Consider the following 18,612-nt stretch of genomic DNA (forward strand, 5'->3'; position numbering starts at 1 on the left):
TGTACAAGCCATTTAGGCACTGGCAAAGTGTAGGAGGTGCAAGTGAGTGCACATGCACCCCTGAGCGTGGTGATGCACCCCCTGCTGGCGGCACCTGCAGGCGGTTGCTGCTTGCCACTACCCACCCTCGCCATAGACACTGCCGGCAGCATCTGCAGGTCCATGATCAACGCTGCTGACAGTATCTGCAGGTGGTCACTGACTGCTGCTTAGTGCATGCAATCCCCCCTCCCCCCCCCCAACAGTGCCACAGCTGCCTATAGGAGCTCCCTGCTTGCCGCTGCCACACTACTGCAGCCAATAACACCACCGCTGCCTCTGCGGGAGCTTGCCAAGTCCCCCCAGCCTCTGGGGGACATTGCGGTGTTCTTGCATTTAGGTGCATACAGGATTTAGCCCACACTGAGGAAGGGTGCAGAATATAAGTAGGAAAAAGACATTCGAGAGAGGGAAGGCTAATAGCATGGGTAGATCTAGGATTCTGAAAAGCAGATGGTGAGGTACATCGACATTATTCAGTTCAAAATTGAAGAAAAAACAAATATAAATGTACTGGAATGTGTTATTTTGTTATACTGGGTATTGTAACAGGGTTACCTTCCCAGCCAGGTCTCCGCCTCCAGTCTTCCACTGTTTCTGGGCAATCCGCCTGCTCCACTTGCTTGCCACCCCTTGATGAAAATAAAGTTCAGCTGTTACTTGAGAGGGAGACTATCTTTTGTATGCCTTGATGACTAGGGCCATAAATGCACACTCCGACCACCCCTGTACGTGCCCCAAGCCTCACAGATATTCCACTCTGGCCTAGGTCCAGAGCAAACTGGGCGCACAGTTGTAGCTCTACCATACTACCCCAGAGGGTCACTCTCACACCACCCCTCTCTCACTGGGGTCCCATTCACTCCACCAGCTCTCACCTGGCCTCATTCATGCTGCCCTCTCTCCTGGGCCAGATTCATACTGCCCGGACTCACCTGGCTTTGGGCTTGTCTCTCCATACCATGGTGAGCACCAGCACAGTCTGTTGGGCCTCTCCCGCTTCACTCACCTGAACGTTTGCTGAGCAACTCTACGACTGTTAGCCTACTTCACTCCTGGCCCCTTGCTGGGCCTCCGTGCCCCCACTGGGTCTCTTCCCTCCTCACTATGCCCATCTCTCAGCACCTCTACTCACTCACCCACTCACGGGGTCTCTCTATCCATCACTCCTCTCTCTCAGGGTCTTTACTGGTGCCCCCAGGCTTTACCATGCTGCCTGGGCATGGCTCCAGGTCCCTCTTCCAGCCTGGGCTCTGTCTCCTTACGAGCCTGGGCTCCTCCTGCTCTGCTGGAACACCACCAGGGATGTGGGGCTGGGGTTATAAGGCACTCTTTTCCACCTTTTACTAGGGAGGCAAGTGGCCTGGCATTTCCTGGGGTCTCCCACGCCACTAGGAGTCCCACCAGGCCACCCTTCCCCAGCAGGGTGCAGTTTCACATCTTACCCAAGACAAATAGGAGCCTCCACCTCTCCCTAGGTCCTTTCCTTACCTTCAGGTCCCTAAGCAGGAGCTCAGTTGGCTAATGTTGCTGCCTCCCTTGCTAGCAGCCAGCTTCCCTCTTTACATATCTGACCTGTGTTTCATAGATTTCATAGATTTCATAGACATCAGGGCTGGAAGGGACCTCGGGAGATCATCGAGTCCAGCCCCCTGCCCAAAGGGCAGGAAGTCAGCTGGGGTCATAGGATCCCAGCAAGATGAGCATCCAATTTACTCTTGAAGGTGTTCAATGTAGGTGCTTGAACCACCTCCGCTGGCAGACTGTCCCAGACCTTGGGGGCTCAGACAGTAAAGAAATTCTTCCTTATGTCCAGCCTGAAACGGTCTTGCAGGAGTTTATGACCGTTCGACCTAGTCATCCCTTGGGGCGCTCTGGTGAACAAACGTTCCCCGAGATCCTGGTGGTCACCCCTGATAAACTTATAGGTGGCCATCAGATCACTCCTGAGCCTGTGCTTTTCCAGGCTAAAGAGTCCCATGTCTCTCAGCCTATCATTGTAAGATCTGTTTTCCTGACCTCTGATCATGCGCATGGCTCTCCTCTGGACTCTCTCAAGCTTCTCCACATCCTTTTTGAATTGTGGAGCCCAAAACTGGACGCAGTACTCCAGCTGCGGCCTCACCAAGGCCGAGTACAAGGGGAGAATGACGTCCCGGGATTTGCTTGAGAAGCATCTATGGATGCAAGCCAGCATTTTGGTCGCTTTATTAGCCGCAGCATTGTGTTGCAGGCTCATGTTCATCTTGTGGTCAATGATGACTCCCAAGTTTCTTTCTTCTGTAGTGCTATCTAACGTAGCACTGCCAAGCCTATTAAGGATGCTGCAGGTTTTTCCTCCCAAGGTGGAGAACCTTGCATTTTTCAGTGTTAAACACCATGAGGTTCTCGTCCGCCCATCTGCTGAGCTTGTCCAGGTCAGCCTGGATCACCCGCCTATCTTCTGGCGTGGATGCTTTGCCCCAAAGTTTGGTGTCATTGGTGAACTTGGCCAGTCCACTCCTGACTCCAATGTCCACATCGTTAATGAAGTTGTTGAACAGTATGGGTCCAAGGTCAGAGCCTTGAGGGACCCCACTGGTCACAGGGCACCACGATGAGTGACTGCCATCAATTACAACCCTCTGGGTCCGACCACGGAGCCAATTTCCCAGCCAGTGGATCGTGGTGGAGCCAAGGCCACAACTGGGCAATTTGGCCAAGAGGTGATCATGGGATACCAGATCAAAAGCTTTTTTGAAGTCAAGATATATGACATCAATCTCTTCTCCCTCGTCCAGGTGATAGGTCCCCTGGTCATAGAAGGAAATGAGATTGGTCAAACAAGACCTACCCGCAACAAACCCGTGCTGGCTATCCCTTAGGATGTTAGCCTGGGCCAGTCCATCAAGGATGGCCTCCTTAATAAACTTTTCTGAGATCTTCCCCAGGATAGAAGTCAGGCTAATGGGCCTGTAGTTAGCCGGATCCACTCTCCTCCCTTTCTTGAAGATCGGCACCACACTGGCCTTCTTCCAGTCTTCGGGCACTACACCAGAGCGCCAGGAGTTTTCAAAGATCCGTGCCAGGGGCTGGGCTATGACGCTCGCCAGCTCCTTGAGTACCCTGGGGTGCAGATTGTCAGGGCCGGCTGACTTGAAGGTATCCAGCTTCTCAAGGTGTTCCTTCACGAGGTCAGCATTTATGGAGGGTAGGGGATCCCCATCACCCGGATCTCCCTGTCCCATAGCGGGCATGGGTGTCCCATGGGACTGATGAAAGACTGACGCAAAGTACCTATTTAATAGGTTGGCTTTTTCCTGGGCGTCAGTTGTCAGTTGCCCCATCTGGTTTAGCAGAGGTCCAACGTTGCCCTTGCTTTTCCTCCGGCTCCCCACATATCTGAAAAAGGACTTTTTGTTGTCCTTGATGCTTGAAGCTAGTTGGAGTTCAGTTGCAGCCTTGGCTTTCCTGGTTTTCTCCCTGCAGGACCGGACCAGTGAAGAATAATCCTCCTTGGAGGTGAATCCCATCCTTCATCCTTTGTAGGCTTTCCTTTTTAGCTGCAGGAGGTCTGCTAGGTCCCTGGAGAGACAGGAGGGCTGCTGTGCCTTCTTGCTGCCTTTCCTCTGTGTTGGAATAGATTTAGCTTGTGCATTGAGGATCGCTTCCTTGAGAAGCAACCACTCTTCTTGAACTCCCATCTCCCTGGAGTCATGGTCCCTAAGGGCCTGACCGACAAGCCTCTTGAGCTTGTCAAAGTCGGCTTTTCTGAAGTCAAGGACTTCTGTGTTGCTGACTGACTTGCCAGCTTTACGGCGGATGGTGAAGGTGATCAGCTCATGGTCGCTGTCACCCAGCTTCCCAACAATCACTAGGTCGCCGATTAGGTCATCCCCCGTAGCCAGTAGCAAGTCGAGCAGCGCTTTGCCTCTCATTGGCCCATAAACTTCTTGAGTCAGGTAGAGGTCATCCACGCACGAGAGAAAGCTTTGCGACCGCTTGGATTTTGCTGAGCGATCTTCCCACGAGATGTCCGGGTAATTGAAGTCACCCATGACAACCAAGGTCCTGGAGCAAGCGGCCTCAGTCTGTTCCTGAGCGAACTCCTGGTCAAGCTCAGGACTTTGAGTGGGAGGTCTGTAGTAGACTCCCACCATTGTGTCCCCTGTGTTCCCACTTTGAAAATGGCCACTGTGTGCTCCAGTCCTTAAAGTGGCAGGCACCAAAGGTACACTGCCACAGGTAAAAAACACAAGCCAGACACTGATGCCATTCCTTGTGCAGCTTCAGAGCGTTGGGGTACTGAAAGAGCTGTTGAACAAGGTGACTTGAGAAAGGGCACTTGATGTCTGAAAGCTCAATGTAGCAGTTTTGAGCCACAGAGGCAATTAGGATGCCCCTTGGTGGCTGTGTGGCTCCTGCTCAGCTCCATTTCTAATGTAGCCCTCCCTTGATTTCTCACCTACTGCTATACCTTGTTCTTATTGAGATTAAGTAAGGGAGGATGCCTACAGGCCTTAGAGAGAGCCTGAATTCAATCAACTTGTTAGCGGGTCCCTCCCAGACCCCACTAGTCTCTTGAGCCTGTCTCCCATAAGCCTCAAAGCTTGTAACCCAATGGTATCAAACATAAAACATAGGCTTCCTGCCTTCATAAAACCCTTCCTTATTTGCCCCACATAATATTCTCTTATCCAAAGGCCTTCAAAGTTGCTTGGCTTCTCTTACCTTCCCTGGTCCATCAAGAACCCTTCTGCCCTGCTGCAGAAAACTCTTCTTTTCAGGCTCTCAGGGATACGGGTTCAGGCACTGGATTTCTCTAACCCCAGCCTGACCCTCTTCCAATCAGGTAAGTCTCCAATCAGCCCCACACCACCTGGAAGCTGCCTCTCAGGCAGCTTCTCCACTTAAAGTGGCAGGTGCACCATAGTGCCCTGCTACACTTATCCAACAGGTCACCTATTAGGATTGACTGAATTGTGGGCAGTCACTTAATGAATTACCATGGGCAGGTTGATGTCATACCAGGTACTTGTTGCAGTCAGAGCTGTCATGCAAAGGGTTGAAGCAGAATCGTGGATGGTAGGTCAGAGCCAGGAGGTCCAAAGAAGTCACAAAAGGGCAGGAATGAGGCTGGGATCAGGCACGAGCAAACAGGAGCGAGGGAGAACTAAGGCTGGAGTCAGGCTGGAGCAAGGCAGAGGTCCAAGAAGTCCCATGGGATTTTGGAGGGGTTTTATAGTCCCCCATTCCGGGACTTGGAGTTCCCATAGGTTCCTCCTGGTAACCTGACTTCTCATCAATGTCCTCATGGGAGGCACCAGGCTGGGCTGGGGCTAGTGTCATAGGTGGCGGAAAGGGATCTACTGGGGCTCATCCTCCCTCAAACACCAGAGCAGCTTGGATGCGGGCTGCTGCAGCAGAGGTTGAGGGGCACACACACACTCACATACCATGTGCAGCCAGGATTGCAGCTGGCCCAGCAGGAAGGTAAGTTTCTTTCAATCTACTTTCTTTATGACTGCCTGGACTTGAGGGGATGGGGGCAGATTGAGACACCCACAGTGCAGAGGGGGAGTGGCGTAGGGGCGAACCATTCACCCCTGCCCTTGCCCTGCTCCCTCCTGCACTGTCGGGATTGTCCCATGATCTGGCCCGGCTGGGGTCCCATTCACCATGAATGGGGCCCTGGCCAGGGCAGGTCACGGAACAGTCAGAGCCCAGCAGCTCTTCCAGAGGCACGGAGCAGGGAAGCCAAGGGGGAGGCAGCCCCAATCTGTGCACGGGGGCAAGGGCGAGTTGCAGCTGCAGTCTGGGCTCTGCTCTCTGCCTCCATGCCTCACTGCCGCTGCTTCAAAAGTGGTACAGCACAGTGCCATGTGCGTCCCGCCACTGGACAGGCTGGGCAGGGAGGCAGGCCAGTCCCTGTGCCACCACTGCCTGCCTGGAGCACAACGCAGCCACCCCTGCCACGAACAGCCTGGTGCTTCCTTGGCCTCAGCCTGGAATGGTAGCCTGCCCTGCCCTGCACAGATCTGGGCACACAGATCCCAGAAGGCACGGGGGGCCAAGCAGCGGCAGCCTGCTGAAACCCAGCTTGCAGATCGAGGGGCCTGCACCTCCTGGGAAGAGGTGGGGGAAGTGATCAGAGAGCTGGGGGAAAGATCAGGGAGCTCGGGAGTCCATCTGGGAACAGGGGGAATGGTCAGGGACCTGAGCATTCCCCCAGCTCCTGGTTTGAGTCCCCTGACCACTTCCCCAGCTCTTCCCAAGAGGTGCAGGACCCTGGATCTGCACACCGGGTTTCAGCAGGCTGCTGCAGGTTGGCCCCCTGCAGCACTGCAGTCTTCCCAATGCTCGGTGCAGGCTGCACCAAGTGGCTGCTGCTGACCCCAGCCTGCAGCAGCAGCCCGCTCAAACCCCATGCACAGTGGTCTGTGTCTCCCGGGAAGAACTGGGGAAGTGATCAGAGAGCTAGATGTCAATATCAGAGCAGTCCTTCCCCCGTTTTCCCCTCGCTGTCTTTAGTTTCTGTTTTGCTATAAGCAAGCCCTGCTTCAAGACTCAAAACATTTTGAAACTTTCAAAACATTTCAAGTGCCCTTGTTTTGTTTTGAAGCCTTTAGTTTCATTTTGATTTTTCTGTTTCAAGGTCGAAACAGCTTCGAAACAAAACACCCATCAACATTTCTCACAGCCCGAGCAAACACCTCCTGGATTCCCGAACCATATGAAAGCACGGGCTCTGGCCAGCCCCAGGCCCAGTCAGTTAGTGAGTTCAGAGCTCACTGCTCATGTAGAGCTCTGGCAGGAACCCCTGCAGAACAGGCAGCGAACTCAGAGCTCACTGTACATGTGCAGCACAGACAAAGCGGAGGAGTTGCATGCCCCTTGCTCCATTCCTGGATCTGCTACTGCATTCACTTGAATGGGATGATTCCTGGATGCTATAGAGGGTATCGGACATGCCCCTGAAAGACCTATATAAAATAAATGAAAAGGGAAGAATAACTATCCTTATCACAAAAATAAAAAAGTAAAAGATAATGAAGTTGGTTATCACAGCATGAGGAGTTTAGTTACAAAAGGTTTTATCTTCTGCCCTGGGCTCTAGTTACTCAGTCTGTGAACATTTTACTTTTTTTCTACTATAAGGTTATACTTTTAGTATAAAAGTGGATATGTACATGATAACTAAATAGTAATATTTGTTGGAGGGGTATACATTTCCAATTACAGGACAAATATATAGAGGGACATTTGCAAAAAATAAACAGATTTTTTGGCAAAGTTGTAACCACGTGAAACTGCTTGAGACTTTCTATATAGGGAGTCAGAGGCTTTCCCTTCATTCTAAAAATCACGATTAACTCTTTCGACTGATTGGAAAGGTTATTTTCCTAAGCTCAAACTGGGGTCATATGATTAAGCCAAAATCCTTGGTTGAGGGTAACTGGGAGATGACAATGTATTCCACCCCCACCCACTAGAAGGGTACAATAAAATACACACTACGAACAAAAAACAAAAAAACATTCTGGAACCCACTGGCTTTTGGACGGCTGGTAGTTGCCTATTCTGGACAAAAGCAATTACATTCCAATGAGGTACACAGATGCAGACTGGTAACACTGGCAACTCAACATGCTAATTCATGCATTGTGTGTGAGATGGGGAGGAAACCCATCATGAATGTTCATGTGACATACATACATATATATATATATATATATATATATATAAAGAAACTCTATCCTCCTCCGCCTCCCTTATCACAAAAAGAAATCTTTTTCTTGCACATCAGCTGTTCTTCTCCCTGCCCACTCTTGGAAGATGGGAAAGAAATTAACACAAGCCACTCTGTAACGTCCTACTACAGTCAGTTTTCTTGTACCATACATAAGAAAAAGGAACACAAAAGAGAAACTACACATTTTGTTCCTTCTTCCTTTAAACAACACACACTTTCACTTCAAAGTGTCAAGGGAATATAACCCATCCTGCTGCCTGAAAATGGGTACCTTAAGGAAAATATAGGTCAGGAAACTATAAAGGTATTGCTTCCATTTTTTTTTAGTTCTGGCAGACTGCAATTCTATGGGGAAAATGTTAATTCCAGGGGGAAAAAATTGTAAGAAGGTGAGAACAGAGAGGGGCACACTAAAATAGTAAAGCTTATAAGGTTATTCAGCACAGCAATAATAAAATACCCAGAAGAGTCACAGAAATACTACTTGGAGGGGGTCTGGAAGGGTTTTAATAGATAATTACAAACTATAAAGATACTCTCTCCATAATTATATTAGATCCTTTTTTTACAACCCAGAATAATGATGGTTCTGTCAATGCAGAGAACAGCAAAGATTACTTTTTTTTTTTATATCCTGTTATTCAGACAAGGAAAGCCACAAAGCTGGGGATGTGTTGTTTCTGGGAGGATTTGTTTTACCTTTATTGCTCTCCTGCCTTCTGTCTTTTTTTCTTGTTATAAAGAAGAATCTGTAAAGATGAAACAGAACTCTTAGACCTTGTCCTGTATGCAGTGATGCACTGCTTAACTCTCAGGATAGGCACGGTCCCAGCAATTTCAATGGGGATGTTTATGTTGATAAAGTTAAACAGATATATAAAGCATTTACAGGATATTATTGTTTCCTGCCAGGGAGAGGATCATTGAAGTATCTAGGATTTAAGGACAGGCCTCAAGGTTTTATAGACTCTTTGTCTTTCCCATAGTGCTAAAACTAGGGCATGGGTAGATAGGATGGGGCCATTTTGGAAAAGTCAGGTAATCAGGATACATGTATTTTGAATACATGGTGCCTCTTAATTTTTAATGACCCCTTATCTTCTAAGGCAAAATAAAAAACAGCTATTTCTGTATCTGATTTCTTTAAGAGCATCATCATTTTAGAATTAAATGTTGTGACCTAAGTATCCAAGGCACACACATTATGGGGGGGAGGAGGGGGGAAATGATGCAGTTGCCCCCTCCCCACTGATGCATAAAGCGGTTCGTTTCTCTGGAGGACACAAAAATCACAGACACACACTCATTAGATGGCACAAAAGGTGTATTTGCAAATAGGGTCAGAGCAGAGTCAAGAACTCAGATTACTCCGAACCAACAAAGGAATTTTGCAGGCAGTATTTATCTTCTCCCTCCTGGGCATATGTGCAGAAACAGGAACTCTTACAGCTCACTTCCGTTTCATACAAGCATACATGTGGTTACATCACTACATACATCGCATGTATAGTATAATTAACTACTCAAGTATGCAGGGTGGAGAGGTAAATATGCATCAGCTAATTAAGCATGCTCAGAAACTATTGCAGGTCGCCAAGAGTTCAAACCCCCACCTTTTTCAAGGACACAGTCAGTTGAATTCCAGCTTCCGTAGTCTGTATGAGAAAGGCTAGGGAGAAGCTGGGGGAGAGTCTGTGATTTAGCATAAGAAAAGCTGTGGTAAGGCTGGGAAAGGAAAAAAAGTCCTTGGCAGTGTTTCTTTCTTATTGGGTGCAAGATGCAAGCTGTGCATTTCTAACAATACTCCATTTCTAACAATATTCCATTTCTAACACCACCTTGGATTCCTGTTCCATCCAAATTTTAAAACCAACTGTGGCGAAGTGGGAACTCCCTGACTAGCCACGGTGCTAGTCTCCCCACCTGCCTCTGGACACATACCTGCCTTTCTCTCCTGTCATGTCTTCTTGTTAAAAAATTAAGGTCTTAATTACATGGGAGGCTGCCCTTCATCCTCCCCATTCTCCTGGGCCTATGTATGCAGCTCCAACCACCCCTATACAGCATCCCAAGCCTCGCAGATGTTCCTAAGAGCTGAGCTCTTCTCAGGCCTGAGGCCAGGCTCAACCCATCCCAGTGTTAGGCCTCTTGCTCTCTGCCCTGTTGTGGGCCACACTCATACCGCCTCCCTCTCACTGAGGCCTCTCTCACTCCACCACCTCTCACACAGTCTCTCATACTGCCTCTTTGCAGGGTCGCTCTCATACCACCCCTCCTCTTCCCAGGGCCACACTCACCCTGCCCTCACCCAGAGGGTCCTGGGGCTTGTTTCTCTGCACTCTCTGGCCAGCAAGCGCACAGCCTCTTGGGCCTCTCCTGCAACCCTCATCCAAGAGAGCACTGGGTAGTTAGCAGAACACTGGAGGAGAGCACTGGAGTGACTCCACCTCTAGTCCCTCAGTGGGCCACTCACCCAGCTGCTCTGAATTAGCGGCTCCTGACTTGCCCCATTCTTTACCTGCGGCACTTCCTCAGCTGCCCCACCCAATCGGCCTCTGGCCCACCTCTGGCCTCAGGCACCCAAAAGCTTACCTGGGCCTAACCTGGCCCCCATGTTAGCAGGGCCTACCCTCAAGCCCCCTGCTCACTGGGACCCACTTCATGCCCTTTTCTCACAGGGCCACATCTCAGGCCACCTGTTCAGAGGGCCTCATTACTTGCCCTTCTCAGCATTCACATGTTATAACTCTATCCCGGCCCTTAACTCCAGCCTCTCTCCTTGGGCTTCAAACCCTTCACTCTCACTGGGCTCCTTTCCCCACACACACATGCACAGTCAGGGCTCCTAGCCTCTAGGCTCCTTGCCTCTTCACTAGGCTCTCCATGCCTCCTGACTGCCACTTAGGTGCAGGCTGTCAGGTGCCCCACTGCATCCTGCTCTACATCTTTGCCTCCACTGAGGCCCATACTCTGCCCTCTACGCTGGGGTCTGGGGTTACACCCCCCCTCCCACAGGCTCAGGTGGCTGCAGCTATGTCTGGCCCCACTCTCTGGGGTCTTGCACTCCACACAAGCTCAGGTGGCTGCAGCCATGCCTGGCCCCCAACTACCTTCAATGTTAAGTGACCCATCCAAAGGTGAGGGCTAGGGTTTAGGTGCCCCTGCCTGCCTTTCACTGGGGTGTTAACTGGTCTGGCATTTCCTGGGGGCTCCCATGCCACTAGGAGCCCCACCAGGCCACCCATCCCCAGCAGGATGCAGTTTTAGGTCATGCCCAGGACCAAGAGCCTCCTATCCACCCCCGTAAGGTCTTGCCCTTACCTCCAGGTGTTACCGGAGCAGCAGCTCCACCAAGAGATGTTGTTTCCTCGGAGCCAGGGAGCAAAGTGCTGCTTCCAGCTCTGCTGGCCTGAATCTTAAAATGGTCATGCATTAGAACTGGGCCACACCTGCTGGTTGCCTCTTCAGGCTCTCAAAGTGGCAGACACCAGAGGTGCTCTGCCACACCAACTGTCTGGGAGGCAGTGGCATTTCTATTCTAGCAACAGTGAAGGAGTCGATTGAGTTTGTGGCTCATTAAAATCTACTTTGTTCCTGGTAATTTAACTCCACAAGTGTTAATCACCCTTTCCCTTTTTTTAGTGGTCTTGATATTCTGCTATTCAAACTAGTCTTTCTTCTGAAATATTGCTGTCTGTTAGCCATCTCTTCTGCTTCACAGCCCTGCAGTCTGTTTTTATTTCTAGCTAAAAACCTTAACTCAGGTGTGGAAATAACTGAAGTATTGGAAGCACTGTCAAGATGTTCAAGACTATTAGATTCTATTTTACTAATCTGAATAAGTGATGTATATTAAACTAATGACAGCAGGACTAATGAAACAATATCTTTTGACTATTTTTGTTTAGTTTGCAGTGATTTTTTAAATTGACTACATAATCTAGCAAATTAGTACACATACCAATAATATTTGTTTTTGCTTTGACCTTAAACTGAATATTACAGTGCTAGGCCCCTAACATATTAATAAAGCTTCTAATTTATCTTCAACTGGAGAAAAATAAGTGTTGTGTTATGTGTGAAGATACACCACACCATCTGCATGCCCCTTTTTAAAATTCTAGATCCACCTATACATACTACTATAGAATTTTTGTTAGGAAGGATGCACCTGAACCATCAAATATATATTTTTAAGCATTATGGCTATACGTCTGATCCATGCTTTTAACATTTTCAGAATGGCCAAATAACTTCTGTACGTTTACTTTTTTTTTTCAAATTGAATTATGGGACACACCAGTTTAACAATTTCAAATGCTGTACTAGATTTCCTTCTTGAAATCTCTGTGTAATCACAAAAAAGATATTTAACTGTTCCAGTTCCTCTCTCTTGCCTGGAAACAGAGTATCCTGGTGACTCTGCCAAGCAGTTGTTATTCGGTGGCCAACATTTTGGGGAACTTGAAAAGAACCAGCCTTGAGAAAGTGAGACAAGTTGTTTTTGCTTAGTTTTGGAATCAAGGGGTGTGTATATATGTGCTCCAAGGTGGTGAGGGGCAGTTTTAATTAGAGTGATTCTAGGGGAGCACTCTGATTAAAATGCCCACAGCATCTCATATGTTTGACACCCCACATTTCAAAATGGTAGCCAGGGCACTTTAACTTAAGTTTGTTTGATGAGCTTAAAACACCCCTATCATCATTTTGAAACACAGGGCACTTAATACATGAGATGCTGCAGCCTGCTGGAGCAATCTGATTCAAATGCTTCAGCAGACTCGATTCATTGAGTCTGCTCCAACCCATTCAAATTGGAACACATAAGAGCATGTGTAAAAGTGCGCTTTTTGACTCCAGCCAGTATCCATTTGATGTGACAAGATAAAAAGACTGTGTCTTCTAAGAAGTAGATACTGGAAGGTAAAGATGAATCAGTGAGAAGAATGAAAAGGATTGTTTGAACCATGCACTAGTATCCAGGCTGCATGTAAAGGACTTCAGTTTGCTTTGTTATAGCTGAAAGTTCTACATGCCATTAAGTTGTCTCATGCATAGGTTTTGCTTTTGAATATTGGCATCAGTGAGGCAGTTATGAATAACCAACAACCTCAACCAAAATCAGAGTTTTAAAAAGTCCCACTCTTGGAAGTTAAAGAGATCCAAGGATGTTTGTCTCTATGGAAAAAATAATGCTAGCCACCAGTTGTGGGTTTTTTTTATAAGAAGCATCTATCTCATGTGCACACAAGAAAAATATGCAAGTGATAGCAGGGTACCTGCAAATGCATTGACTGCAATCGGAAAGAGAGCCTGAAATGCTTTTCTGTGTCATTAGCTCCTTTGTTACTCTAGGCTGCAAAGGACACGCCTATCAAGGAACCAGAAACACCCAGCAATTAGAGCTGGAATGAGAGCTTGACAGACGGCTTTGCAGTCATATTTCTCCCCCACTTCCCTTCAGTTGGATGCAGGATAGGAGTGGCCCATGTAAACAAGTGATATCATAACCACAGCAAGTCTTAATGATCTAATCTCCCACTGCTCAAAAGAAGCACCAGGAGAAGTCAGTCTCCTTAGCCTCAATGGAGCTTGTGCTCCCCACCTGCCAGCAAAAACTGAAGCCATACACTACACCTTGTGTCACCTTGGAACAATCCCAAAGGCCACATCCAGATGAGCATGGACGTTTGGTTCCCCAGAAACAACTAGCGGCGGCACACCTTGTGCCGCCACTAGTTGTCCCCGGGAATGACTGTGCCACACGCACTTTGGCACATGGCAGGTTACCCTGGGTGGGGTAGGGGAGGCTGGGGCCAGCACTAGGCTGGCCTCAGAAGCATTATCTGGGGTCCTCCGGGGGCTGCAGTAATGGTGATCCTGCAGCTCAGAGCCTGGTCAGCAGCTGCAGCATGGTTCTGGCTGACCAAGCTCCAAGTCTGAGCAGCATATGCTGCCCCTGCATGTGCTGCTCTGTTTTCTGAGAGGGAGGTATTTTATTTTATTTTTTTTGTACAGCTTTTTTTGACCCCTGCATATCCAGGGATCAAAAAGAAACCAAAAGAAAACCCCATGCTGCTGTCTTGCAGCACAGAGAACAGCTGAACATGTGGTGCCACAGATATGGATGCAGCCAAAGTGTGTTTATATAAATATACCCATTTTTGTTATCTTAAATCCACAAACCCAGGAGGACCCTAGGACTAAATGTAACCTTGATGAGCAGTTCCTTCATTAGACACCTGCTGACTCCTCCAAATAGTTTCTCTGTTCCTAACTAAAAATACTCATACTCAACCCAGGTGTGCAGTCTAATGGACAGATGGCACCTAATTATAGAGGCAGCAGGACACTTGTCTGGGAAATTAATGGTGTAGACCAGGGGTGGGCAAAACAGAGCCTGCGGGCCGGATCCAACACACTGGGCACTTTCATCTGGCCTGCAGCACCCCCAACAAATGAATGCCCCAGCCCTTCCCACCTGCCCAGGCTGGGAGCAAGGCACCAAGCTGTACCCCCCACATATCCTATTGCCTCATTCCCACCCTCATGGATAGAAACAGCAGCTTCCTGGTGGGGCTCGTGCTGCAACCACCCCATGAGACCTGCTTGGCTTCCTGGAAGTACAACTTGCTCAGAACAACAGGTAGGAAAGGGACAGGGTGGGGGGTGGAGCAACTGGACATAGAGTATGTTGGGGGGGTGTATATGTGGGTGGGAGTTGTGGGGGAAGGGTGTGGGGATATGGAGTTGGTGGGTTGTGAGGAAGGGTGGGGGGTTGTGAGGACCCCACCATAGTCCCCCCATGGTGCAGCCCCCACTGCTGGCAGCAGTAGCAACAGGAGGGGAGGAGGGGCTAAGGGCGCTCATGCCTAGCACAAGTGCTGGCAGGGGTTGGGGAAGGCAGCAGCTCCAGCACAGGGCTTCCCCATGCCAGTGTGAGAGGCGCGATGATAGAGGCAGCCAGGCAGGCTGTGCTCTCCACCCCTGCCTGCATACAGCGCTGGCCAGAGCCTGCCCCACTGGGCACGTGTGCCAGGCATGGTTGCCCTAAGCCCCCCTGCTGCTGCTGTTGGCACCAGGGGCTATGCCATGGATAGAGTGTGGAGGGGTCCCTACTCTCCCTTCACAGCCCACACACCCGACACCCCCACACCCTTCCCCAACAATCCCCCACATATACACACCCCCAACATACCCTCCAACACAGAAACACCTCCTCACACCCTACACAGCCCCCCCAATCCTAGCCACACCCACACCCCACACACCCTTCACATGATATACAAGAGTGAGACTTTATTACTGAGTTATTACACAGTCCCCTCTATATACATTTCACAATCACAAGTAATGGCAAATATTTTTTGTAAAAAAATTAAAATATAGTTGGTGTGTGACTTCTGGTGTATGATTAGGTTTTTTTTCTCATTCTAACATGGCAAAATCTGGCCTCCCACCACCCCAAAAGGGGAGGTACTTCTAGTGGCAAAGGTCAGGGGTTAGGGGATGGGACTTCCAGTCCCAATGTGGTGACCAGCGGGGGGGGGGGGGGGGAGCAATGCAACTGTTAAGGGGCAGGGCTACCTATGTGGCTTCTGACAGCTCTCCAAAATTTATTAAGCATCCCTCCACCCAAAATATTTGCCCACCTCTAATGTAGACTCTAGAACAGGGGTCTACAGACTTTTAGCACTGTGGACTAGAGGTTGTAACCTAGCCCCATGTAATGGGTTACAAATCTTCAACCCCTGGAGAACTCCATCTGCTTACACTTACCTTCTCTGCAGGAGCCAGGCCACTTTGTAGCAAGAGTAAGCATAAGAGAGCAGCAAGGGGGCTGCAGGCTAGGATGTTGTCAAAGGGATGGATACAGCTGTGTGCTGGCCAATCCCTTTTGTTGTCCCGGGCCATGCTGGACTTTTCTGGGCTGGATCCAACTTCTTCACAGGCCAGATCCAGCCCATGAGCTGTATGTTACAGACCCCTGGTCTGCAAGTTTTCACAAAGGGAAGAAATGTGGGTTCGGGAAATTAGGTGGCTCTTCTGCATGAAGTGGAAGTCAAGTGTCAGGCTCCTCTGGAGTGTAGGCTGAAGGTCCAAGTCCTAAATAACAAAACATACTTTTGCTGGTAAATTCAGATTTTGTTGGCAAAACTCTGAGTAAAACGGTACTCAGGGCTCCTTTGCAGTAGGTGGTGCTTTTTTTTTTTTTTTGCATACTCTTTTTACCCTGCTGGTGCAGATGCTGCAGTGGAGCTGAGTGATGCTGCACAGAGTCCACTAGAAGTACCTGAATCTAAATACATTCAGCAGGTTGGTAGCAACAGCTGCTATCTGCTGCCAGAATTGCTAAAGGTAGACAAAGCCGTAATATACAGATTAACAGTGGAATTGCTTTTCCCAGACTGAAGAAGAGGTCAGACTGGGCGTTTGACTACTGATGCTTCTTCAGTTTGCTATCACTGATATTGGAGCCGAAAGGGAAATTACATTATGAAAATAGGGCAGATTTTAATGATATTACTCAGAATGAGTAGTATCTTATTCTTCAACAAATGCCATTGGTTTCAAGGATAAAGGGCTTGTTTGTTTATTTCAACTACATTTTTGGTTTACTACCATATATATTTATGTGCTAGTACTTTAAGAAAAGTTGTCATTATATTAATTTTGGAGCTTGCTTCAAACTCTCATGCTTATTTGTGTATATATCCTTCCCGACTGTTGGAATCAAAAAGCAAATTTTTATTTCCTTTATTGTATTTAAGAGCCTAATTTTATTTGACATTAATATTACAACTATGCAAAAATGAAGGAATAGGATACAAACAGACTGTCATTGAGACTGCTTTCTAGATAGAACCATAGACATGTCCTTAAATCTGATATGAGAGGCAAAAATTTTGGGGGGTGACATATTTTATTGAACCAACTGCACAATAGTGTTTTAAATGGTAAAATGACATGAAGAAGAATGTCTTGCATTCAAAAGCTTGTCTAGCTCTATTCCAACTATGCAGTTGGTCCAATAAAAGATATCACCCAAAGAAATCCTTGCCTCTAAGCAATAAAACAACATTTAACATGGCAGTAGTTTAAATGCAACTCATTTTACACTTTGTTGAAAAGATGTGCCAATTTACATTTCATAAGTGATTGACAGGCAACAGAAGCTGTCTGTCATCTGCCTTTCATTCATCCAATTTCCAGTTTCCTCTAGAGATGGGTAACAGTGTCACTCTTGGATGAAAGAGAAGCACAGAGCTGACCGTTGTCAGCATATTTATTGCACTGTACTGCATGCCATCACACATTCTCTCTTAATCTTGTTGCTGTGATCTTGAATAAGAAGGCTGAAAGGTTGCTGAGGATGGGTAGCTGCATATCTGCCAGGGATGACCAAAGCTAACTAAAGTACATCTGTCTACTCCTGTAAGATCTTTTTGGAAGATCCATTAGATATTAGGTGTTATCAATGGTGCCAAAGTCAGCTAACACAATAATTGTATGAGCTGTAAAGATTTTGATTGGATAAAGTAGAACAGAACTAAATTTTACAGATTATGTCTTTGAAACCTGAAATCCGGGCATGGCTTCCTCTCTATCAATATTTTAATTATTAGCTTTCAAAAAATTTTGATTGAAGAAATGTGTCACAAGTGGAGTCATCTCATGTCATCCCACAAAAATGTAAAAATTCATCAATATTGGCAAAAAGTTTCCTCTTCTCACAAAAATCATTTTTCAGCGTTCCCCAAAAATGCTTATTGGAAACACTGATATTGGTACTTACTTTTTATGAAAACCCAGGTTTCAGTAAATTGAAACTTTTAATAATTATGCCATAATCTTTTTATTTAGAAAAAGTAGAAAAATAATGGCAAAATGAAAAATGAATCCATTCCAAACACTTCAAAACAGAAAAGATCAATATTTTGAAACTTCTAACAAAAAACACTCTAATGTCAACGTAAAATTTCATTTCTAGGAAGGACCTTACTTAAGAGTTTGGAACCTTTTTTTTGTGGGCATTTTATCCTAGGTTCAGTGCCTCCATTGTTGTTATAACTTGGGCAACTGGAATTTGGAAACCCATTCTTCATGTTAAATTGCTTACTAGAACAAAAGTACAGAGAAGCTTCCCATACCAATCTTCCCATCTATCCAGTGACAGCAGCCTCACTGATTTCCCATCACAGTTAATTCCATGGGATGCCATTATCAAACTGTTAGACTACAAAATTGGAAGTTATTTCTTTATTTGATTTATATGCCACCCTTTCCAACAAAAGCTCAGGGCATCTTAAAGCTAGAAAAAAAAAGAACTTACAAAACAGGAGAAAGAATAAGAAAAAAAGCAAGAGGACAAAACAAAATATACAAGCCAATTAGAATATCAAAATAAAACAGAGCCCTCCTCCCCCTTAAACGGTTGTCCTGTGGGGCCAGGCCAACTCTCAGGATCTCAAAATTGCGTTATTAGACGGGAGGGTGCGACACAATTGCACATATACACACACAAAAATCAATGGGGCGCATACACACGCTAGGCACATACACACCCAGGATTACCAGTCTAAGCACATGCACACCTATCACCAATTCAAGCACATACACACTATACACACCAAAAGTTAGACAAAATCATTTGTCAATATCCACACACCCAATACACATACACGGATCACTAATTCGTATGTCACACATACGATGATACATATACTACCCACCTACACATACACAGGTGAGTTCCTAACTTGGGTGGTGTGGTATGTATGTGTGTGCTTAGGGTACTTGGGATACCTAGGGTGCTTGGTGACTATGGGAGGGGAAGTCAA

The sequence above is a fragment of the Crocodylus siamensis genome, chromosome 3 (assembly GCF_052110815.1).
Source record: "Crocodylus siamensis isolate JL-2025a chromosome 3, ASM5211081v1, whole genome shotgun sequence".
Taxonomy (NCBI): domain Eukaryota; kingdom Metazoa; phylum Chordata; order Crocodylia; family Crocodylidae; genus Crocodylus; species Crocodylus siamensis.